The sequence below is a fragment of the Pan troglodytes genome, chromosome X, assembly GCF_028858775.2.
Source record: "Pan troglodytes isolate AG18354 chromosome X, NHGRI_mPanTro3-v2.0_pri, whole genome shotgun sequence".
Lineage (NCBI taxonomy): Eukaryota > Metazoa > Chordata > Mammalia > Primates > Hominidae > Pan > Pan troglodytes.
Genome location: NC_072421.2, coordinates 76,317,440 through 76,325,723, shown reverse-complemented (window position 1 = coordinate 76,325,723; position 8,284 = coordinate 76,317,440).

Here is an 8,284-nt window from a genome sequence, read left to right as displayed (position 1 = left end):
CCAGGGCTTTGAACAAAGTAGGTGGTAGCCAGGTATTCGTTACAGGCCCAGGGCTCTACAAGCCACAGGTGGCAAAGCCAGCTAGGCCTGTATCCTTCCCCTCAGGGCAGCAAGTTCCCCCAGGCCCTGAGTGGGCCCAGAGGTGCCATCAAGGATTCAGGGACTAGAGTCATAACCTTAGAAGACTACCCAGTGTTCAATGGTACTGTGGCTGAGCTGGCACTCAAATCACAAGACACAGTTCTTCTCACTCTTCTTCCCATTTTCAAAGGCAGAGAAGCCTCACACCATAGCCACTGCCATCAAAGGCAACAAGGTGTACTGCCAGACTACTGGTGATTTTCCCTTAAGAACCAAAGTCTCTTAAGTCAGCTTGTGGTTAATGTTGCCTAGCCTAAGACTCACCCTTCAGGGAAATGGGCTCCACTCTTACCCAGAGCAGGCTCAGAAATGCCATTCAAAAGTCAAGTCCTGAAATCAGAAATCCCAAAACCTCACTTGATTCTCTACACGACTATGGCCGTGCTGGTACCTACAGTGCAAGACAAAGTTCCCTTTGCCCTCTGCTTTTATCAAGCAGAAGGAGTTTTACCCCATAACCACCATAGCTGGTAATGTGCTGAGTATCAACTAAAGCCAGTAAGACTCAGAGGCTTACCCAAGGCCCACAGTGTGGTACCTTAGTATCGCTGCTGGTTATTCAGTTCCCAATTAGCAGGTGATGAGTGCTGCCAGGAATAGTTTACTCCCTTTAAGGCAGCAGGTTCCCTTCTGACTCAGCGTGTGTATGGAAATGTGATCTGGGATCTAGGGCCTGGAATGGGGGGCTCACTACTCTATTCTGCTGTGGCTGAGCTGGTATCCAAGATGCAAGACAAAGTCCTTTCCACTCCTTCCTCTCCTGTCCTAAAACAGAAGAAAGAGGTCTCTTGGAACTATGAGCTGTGCAGTCTGGGGTTAAGAAAGGAGTGATCCCAGCACTCTCTTAGCTGCCCCAGCTGATATCTCATTAGGTCACATGCCCCAACTCCTACATCCACTGTCTCTGGGCCCAGTTCAGCACTAGAATTAAGAGTTGCAGTCCCTATGGCCTAGACTGCATTTCAAGTTTAGTTAGAGACACAGAGGACTTTAGCCTTCAGTGGCAAGGTTTGCAGGAACTCAAGTTCAGAGGGCTGGGATCAGTGATTTTTCTCTGGCTAGGGCTGATTTACATGCTCCCGCTGTGGATAGGCATCAGCTGAGTTTGGTCCAGATTTCCTTTCTGCTCTAACAGGATAGCACTTGTGTTCTCCCTTCCCCAGCACCCAGAGACACACTCTGCACCAGGTTGCCACTGCTGGAGAGTAGGGGAGGGGAGACATCAGCAATTCAAGATGGTTTTTTTCTACCTTTTCCGTGCCTCTCTCAGTGATACAAAGTTAAAACCACGTAATTTGAGGCCTCATGTAATTTTTGGTTAGTATAAACGTGTTTTCACTCTGTAGATAGTTGTTAAATTGGTGTCCTTGTGCAGGGGGACAATCAATGGAGCCTTCTATTCTGCCATCTTGCTCTTGTTCTGCCTCTCCTACCATATTTTTAAATTTGTGTTATCTGTGATGTGCATAGGGATTCAATTTTACATATTATCAGAATCTAGTTCATATTAATTCCAACTTAATTCAATTGTATACAAAACATTTTCATTATATAGAACTCCATTATTTACCATTCCTTTGTGCCATCATTGTAATGTAAATTATATCTGTACACATTACATACCCATTAAACAGATTTAAAATTCTTGCTTTATGCAGCTGTCTTTCAATACATTTATACCATCACTTACAATTATTTATGTAGTCACCATTATCAGTGCTATTTATTTCTACATGGGGATTCAAGTTGCTTTGTAGCATTGATTCATCTTAATCTAAAGACTCTTTTTATATTTATTGTAGGTAAGGCCTTCTAGAGATTTTATTTTTGTTAATAAACAAAATGAATATCTTAATTTCTCTTGCATTTCTGAAGAGCTCTTTTTCTTGACATAGAATTATTGGTTTATAATTATTTTATTTTAACACTTTAAATGTGTTACCCCATTGCCTTCTGGCCTTTATAATTTCTCACTATCTTATTTTGAAGATCCTTTTATACGTAATAAAAATCTTCTCACAAGCTGCTTTCAAGATTCTCTTTATCACTGAATTTTAACACTGTTATTGTGCCATATCTAGGTGTGGCTGCCTTTGAGTTCATGCTACTTGGAGTTCATTGTTCTTCTTGAATGTACAGATCAATGTTTTTCATCAAAGTTCGGATTTTTTACCATAATCCATTCAAATATTTTGCATTCTTCTTTGTCTCCCTCCTCTACATCTGGAAGTCACATTATACATATATTGGTGCATTTGATTATGTCCAATGGGTATCTCAGACTTTGTTCATTTTCCTTCATTCTTTACATTCTTTATTCTTTCTGTACTTCAATCTGAATAATTTTATTTGACCTATCTTCAAGTATGCTGATTCTCTCTTCTTGCTGCTCAAATCTGCTGCTGAACCACTGTAGTGGATTTTTCATGTCAGTCATTGTACTTTTCAATTTCAAAATTTCTACTTGTTGATAGACAATTTCTGCTTTATTTGTATTTTCTGTATGGTAAAATAACATTATAATTATTTCATTTAGTTATTTAAACATATTTTTCTTTAGTTGTTTGAACATACCCATAATAGCTAAATTAAAATCTTTGTCATATGAGTCCAACATCTGGACTTCCTCAGGGGAAAAATATATTTTTAACTGTGTATAAGCCATACTTTCTTATATCTTTGCATGTCTCATATTTTTATCTGGGAAAAAGAACATTTTAAATAATATTATGTTTAATTTTTGGATGTTAGATTCTCCTGCTCCTTCCCTGGAGATTATTGTTGTTTATGCTTGTTTATTTTCTGACTTTTTGAAACTAATTTTGTAAGGTCTGTATTCTTTGTCTTGCATGGTCACTGAAGTCTCTGCTCAATTAGCTTAATAATCAGCTAATGACTGAAAACAGATTTCCTTAAACATATTAAACCAATAAGTCCTCCAGTCTTTTCAAGAGACTCTTTGTGTGTGTGTGTGTGTGTGTGTGTGTGTGTGTGTGCGTGCATGCATGTGTGATGGCACAACTTCTTCACTTCCTGCTTGCACAAGTGTCAAAGTATGCCATAAGTGTTAAAGTAGAACACTTGGGTCTTCTCTGAGTATGCACAACATCCTGGTCATGCACACAGCCCAAAGGATGCATGTGGCCTCCTAGATTCTCAGAAATATGTTAGAGTTTTTCAAAGCCTCTACAGACATGTCATTCTCCAGATTTTCTTTTTAAGATGTTTGGTTATCTTATTGGCTTTTCCTTCTGTTATCCACTGCTGCATACACCTGTGAAGTTAAACCATTGTCTGTAAGTGTTTTCAACAAATGTCCCTGAGGGGAGGGGCTTTTTTCCACTGAATAAACTCTTGAGTCAAGTCAAATATAGTCTTCCAAAGGGGTGTCTTCCAGCGAACCATCACACAAGTTGAATAGTAAAAATCCTCTGAAAATGAAAGTTAAAAGAGCTCCATCTCCAAACTTCCATTTCTAGTGGCTGCCAGGCTGCTGGTTTTTACCCTAATTTTGAGTTGCTGATTTTCATAGCTGCTGCAGAGATGGAAGCAGAGAGTGAAAATAGGGCAAGTTATAGTTCCACAAAGCTCACTATTCTTCCTGAGATTCATCTGCTTTTCTTAACACACAGCAGAATTCTCTATTAAGTAGATAATGCGGTCAATACAGGTGACCACACACGTAATTTCTACCTCTCCATATTTTAGAATATGTTATCAGTTGTCCCGAAAAAAACTGTTTACTCTGCTCTAGAATAGAAGTGTAGGAATAACATGTACTACGATTTCCTTTGGAATAATGGTACAGTGAAAGGTACAGCATAGACACGACCTCTGGAACCCTATCAGCCTGTCATCTTTCAATAGGCAGGCTTGTTGTGTGGAGGTCCTAGAACCTAGGTGTGGGAAGAATAGAAGGGGAAATATATAAAACAGCTGAAAGCAAGTCATGGTTTTTGTCCTAATTCTAATTCCAATAGACTTTGCTGTAACTCAGTAAACTCTATTTCAGTTGTTTTCCAACACTTCTCTTAGTTATCCACAGTATATTAAGGGATTTGCAGGTTTCAACAGGGATCAAAATCAGGCTAAAGCTGGAATATACTCTTAGAACTGCTATCCAAGTACCCTTCCAGATAATAGCTTCCTAAAAGTCTTATTGCTCAAAATCCTTTTCTATTACTTAGAAAACAGAACAAATAAGAATTGAGTTGGGAGGGAACACATATTCAAAACAGTAAATTTGCTTCAATAAGTATTTGTTGAGTCACAATGTACATAGCATTATACTAGGCACAGCTGTAGGGGCTGAATGGAGGAAATAAATGCAGATATGAATTATATAAAGCTACTGCCCTCCGGAAATATACACCTAAGCAAGAGAAGTCTAAAATAGAAATATCAAAAGACACACGTCAAAATAAGGAAAGTGCCTATTAAAGAGTACTAGCAAAGTACTCCAAAGATGCAGAAGAGAGTAGAGCACCACAAGGCCATTTGAAATGGACCACAAAGGGTGAACAGGATTTTTCACTAAAGTGAGCATAGGCACTACATGCTGAAGGAAAAAGAATCCAATGTCACTTGTTAATTCAATACTTGTAGGGTAGAAGTGTCTACAATTCAGAAACTAGTTGAGAGCAGATCATGAAGGACTTTGAATGCAAGGTGAAAGGGTGTATTTTTTTTCTGTAAGCAATAAAAATCCAAAGGCTGATATTGTTAAGGAAGTGTTTGACATGAATGAGGTTGTACTTCAGGAAATCAAACCTTGAAGTCATGTGCAGAAGGAATTGCGGAAACAGGTGGTGGTTGGGCAGGGAAGATAGCAGTAAGAAGTCTGGTGAGATGTTGCAAGGCTCTGGATAATAAAGTATTATCATAGGCCAGAACAACACCACAAAGCAATAAAATGTTGGTTTTGGTGCTAGGTTGTCCTAGTCCATTCTTATCCACAGCCCTTTATTCTCCCACATCTATTGTCATTTCACCACGTATTTTCTGGTGATATTTGTTCCAGGTTTTTTTTCTCTCTCTCCTGATACTAACCTACTCTCAACCCCCAGGACTTCTTGTTAGTATCAGTACCCCTGGGCCTTGCTCTTTGTTGTCCGCACTTAATTATAAAATGTTGGAGCTAAGATCACGCAACTTATAGAAGAGCCAATTTGACATCAGGTCAAGTTGACTCCAAGTTTTAAAAATTCTGTATACATGATGGGGAAACTGAAGTGCAGAAAGGAAAGTGATTTGTCAAAAGTCACATATGAAATCTTTGTCTCAACTGAAGCTTGCAGAAAAGAGACTTAAGAGATTAAGGTCACTCCAATGTTTCTTCCGCTGGATTACATTGCCAGGCTCCCAAGCTGTTATTTATCGCTGAGTAAACTTTAGGCTACAAGGTGTTGGGTTGGTGGTATCTGGTTAGTTACAGCCATGCTGACTGGACTTAGGCCAAAGATCTATGTGTACTCAGCCTCTTCCAGCAACACCACACTCCCCTCAGTTAATCTTAGTCCCCAGCTGTCAAAACAGGTGGTACATGGAAAAAGCCTGAGAAAGCAGCACTGCTGAGAGAGGAGAACAAAAATGCTGAAGTCTGAGAGAAATTAGGTTACTAAGAGGGCTGACTGAAGAAGGAAGCCATAGAGCCTCTTTCAGGCAGGCAGAATATATGGGGGTAAATGAATAGTAAAATGTACATACAAGAAAATGCAGAATGAGGTAGAGCAAGATGGCCAAATAGAAGCCTCCACTGATCATCCTCCCTGCAGGAATAGAATTTTTTTTATAACCACCTATTCAGAAAGCACCTTCATGAAAACCAAAAATCAGATGAGAGATTGCAGTACCTGATTTTAACTTCATATCACTGAAAGAGGCACTGAAGAGGGTAGGAAGGACAGTCTTGAATTGCCAACACCACCCCCCCGCCAACCTGGTGTCAGTGGCCTCATGGCATGGAGAGAGAATCTGTGCATTTGGGGGAGAGTGAGCAAAATGAATGTGGAACTTTACATTGCAATGCAGTGCTAACAACATTGGGAAGAACTCAGCTGATGCCTGTGGAGGGAGCATTTAGACCAGCCCTATACAAAGGGGAATTGCTCATCCTAGCAGTTGAAACCTGAGTTTTGGTAAGCCTCACCGCTGTGAGCTAAAGCACTCTAGGATCCTAAATGAACTTAAAAAGCTGTCTAGGCCAGAAGGACTGCAATTCCTAAGCAATTCATAGTGCTGCGCTGGACTAGGGGAGTCACATGACCTAGCGAGACACTATCCAGGGCAGCTAAGGGAGTGCTTACATCATCCCTCCCCAAACTCCAGGCAGTGCAGCCATCAGCTCCAAAAGCAAACCCTTCCTTCGGCTTGAGAGGAGAGGGAAGAGTGAAGTGGACTTTGTTTTGCAACTTGGATTCCAGTTCAGCCACAATAGAATAGGGCACTAAGCAGAGACAGGAGGCCCCAATTCCCAGCCCTAACTCCTGGATGACATTTCTAGACACACCTTAAATTGAAAGGAATCTGCTCTCTTGAAAGGAAGGACCGAGTTGACAGGATTTGTTACCTGCTGATTAAAGCCCTCATTGGACCTTGAATAATCAGCACCGATAACAAGAGAATACATGTCATGGGCCTTGGGTGAGACTCGGAGAGATGCTGGAATAAGGAGTAACCAAGCATATTCACAGCTGTGATGGCTATGAAGATGGATAGACTCCTTCTGCTTGAGAAAAGGAGAAGGAAGTATAAAGGCAAATTTTTCTTGCAACTTAGGCGCTAGCATTGTCACACTGGGAAAGAGCACCAAGTGCGCTCTTGGGGTACTCAATTCCACATCTTTGATCTTGGATGGCATTTCTGGACTTTCCCTGGGCAAGAGGGGAGACCACTGCTGTGAAGGTGAGTCACAGACCTAGCAAAAACTGCTTGACAAGCCCTTGGGCTTTAAGGAAACATTGGCAGTACTTCCTGTGGACTGGTGGTAGTGGTGGAAGAGGTGAGAAACACCTCTGCCTGAGGAAATGGGAGGAAAGACTGAGAAAAACGTTGTCGTGTGGTTTCAGTGCCAGCTTAGCCAAAATAGAATAGAGCACCAGGTAAAATCAAAGGTTTCTGACTCCAGGCAGTGGCTCCCAGATGGCAATTCTGGACCTGTCAGGGGCCTAGAAGAACTTGCTTTCCTGGAGGGAAGGACACAAGATTAACTGGCTTAACCACCTGGTATTTGTAGACTCCTAGGTCCCTGGACAAACATAGGTGGTAGCCAGGTAGTAGTTACAGCAGGCCTCAGGCAAGGTCCAGTACTGTATAGGCTTCAGATCAGACCCAGCACAGTCCAAGTGGGGGTGGCCACAGGGATGTTTGTGTTATCCCTCACCCCAGCTCCAGGCAGCTCAGCAAAGAGAGTGAGACTCTGTTTGTTTGGGAGAAAGTGAGGAAAGTGAATAAAAGTCTGTTCTTGGAAATCCAGGAAATTCTTCCAGATCTTATCTAAGACCACCAAGGTGGTCCCTGTACAAATCTTCAAGAAATATGATGTTACTGGGCTTGGGGTGCCACTAATGGAAATACAGATATAGTGCCCAAAAATTTAAATCACAACACCTAAGTCCCTTCAAATACCTGGAAAGCCTTCCCAAGAAGAATGAGTACAAACAAGCCTAGACTTTGAGGACTACAATAAATACCTAATTATTCAATGCCCCCAAATCACCAAATATTCATAAGCATCAACACCATCCAGGAAAACATAACCTCAGAAAATAAACTAAATAAAGCACCAGGGACAAACCTTGGGGAGACATAGATATGGTGACTCTTCAGGCAGAGAATTCAAAATAGCTGTCTTCAGGAAACTCAAAGAAATTCAAAATTACACAGAGAAGAAGTTTAGAATTCCAGGAGATAAATCGAACATGGGAATTTAAATAATTAAAACGAATCAAGCAGAAATTCTGGAGGTGAAAAATGCGAGTGACACACCGAAAGATGCATCGGAGTCTCCTAATAGCAGAACTGATCAAGCAGAATAAATAATTAGTGAGCTTTAAGACAGGTTATTTAAAACTACACAAAGGAAACAAAAAAAAATTGAGGCACGCCTAATAGATTTTTAAAAGGGCAAATCTAAGAGGTATTG